The sequence below is a fragment of the Hevea brasiliensis genome, chromosome 10 (assembly GCF_030052815.1).
Source record: "Hevea brasiliensis isolate MT/VB/25A 57/8 chromosome 10, ASM3005281v1, whole genome shotgun sequence".
Lineage (NCBI taxonomy): Eukaryota > Viridiplantae > Streptophyta > Magnoliopsida > Malpighiales > Euphorbiaceae > Hevea > Hevea brasiliensis.
Window position 1 is genome coordinate 35,620,782 of NC_079502.1, and position 1,784 is coordinate 35,622,565.

Sequence of the window (1,784 nt, forward strand, 5' to 3'; positions counted from 1 at the left end):
GTCAAGGCAGAACATCAAGTTCCATCAGGTTTGCTACAGCCTATACGCATACCTGAATGGAAATGGGATCGGGTCACCATGGATTTTGTAAGTGGTCTACCTCTCACCCAAAAGAAACATGATGCAGCATGGGTGATAGTTGATAGATTGACAAAGTCAGCACACTTTCTGCCAGTTAGGACTGACTACTCACTAGAGAGGTTAGCAGAATTGTATATCAGTGAGATAGTTAGACTGCATGGAATTCCACTTTCCATCATATCTGATCGAGACCCAAGGTTTACATCGAGATTTTGGAAGAAGTTGCATGAATCCTTGGGTACACAACTCCATTTCAGCACAGCTTTCCATCCTCAGACGAATGGGCAATCCGAAAGAGTAATCCAGGTAAACAATTGAAACCCATGAAATTGATACAAATATTGAATTGAAATGATAACAATAACGTGAAATACTTGTCAGGTCCTTGAGGATATGCTGAGGAGTTGTGTCATTGAGTTTGAGGGAAGTTGGGATAGATATCTTCCATCGCGCACTGCATACAATAATAGCTACCAAGCTAGTATCCAAATGGCTCCGTATGAAGCAATTGTATGGGAGAAAATTTAGAACTCCAGCAGTCTTTGGACTGAATTGGGCGAAGACAACCGGTAGGGCCGACACTGTGAAACAGATCGAGGAGAAAGTGAAACTAATCAAAGCCAACTTGAAGGTTGCCTCGGATGCATGTAAATCTTATGCCGACCTGAAGAGAAAAGAAATAGAATATGTGGTTGGCGACAAGGTGTTCCTCAAGGTGTCACCATGGAAGAAAGTGTTGAGGTTTGGAAGAAAAGGTAAGTTGAGCCCTAGGTTTATTGGCCCATATGAAGTTATTGAACGTGTGGGACCAGTAGCCTACAGGCTAGCTTTACCTCCAGAGCTGGACAAGATCCACAATGTGTTCCATGTATCCATGCTCAGAAGATACCGCTCAGATCCTTCACATGTCATCTCCAGAGAAGAAATTGAAATACAACCGGATTTGACATATGAAGAAGAACCTCTACGGATCCTGGCTCGGGAAGTGAAAGAGTTGAGGAATAAGCAGATTCCACTGGTGAAAGTGCTTTGGAGGCACCACAACACCGAGGAGGCAACTTGGGAAAGTTAAGAGACGATGAGGCAACAGTTCCCTCAACTGTTTGCATCAGGTAAATTTCGAGGACGAAATTTAAATTAGAGGGGAAGAGTTGTAACACCCTCCCGATAACCACTCCGTACATCCTACTGTTCCGGTGACCGGTGTCGGTCCGGACAGCTAGAATGTCCGGAAAAATATTCAAACTAAAGTCAGGAACCATAATTAACTCAAATATTAACAAGAAAAATTTAGTAAAAATTTTAGAAATAAAATTTTATCAAGTTAAACGAGCCGGTGCCCTAGCGATGGGTAACCGGAGGGAAGTTGCGGTTCTCGCAACAAGGAGCCCTAGACCCGGGGGAAAAATTATAAAATAATTTTTGGGAATCCAGAGAAGGGTAATTGAGGTTCCCATGGCATTAGAATGCCAAGAAAATACCTAGAAAAATTTTTCAATCGGTACAGACAATTTTGACCCGTTAAGCCAAACGGAGGGCATTTTGGTCATTTCGCCTTCCGAGGTGATTTTTGGCCAACTTGTCCAGTTGAGTAAATAATTAATATGACATAAAATATGAAGAAATATTGCTAGAAATTAAATTGAAAATGAGTAGTGGAGGAAAGGAAAGAAAAATGCAACAAATGCCAATTTATGACATCA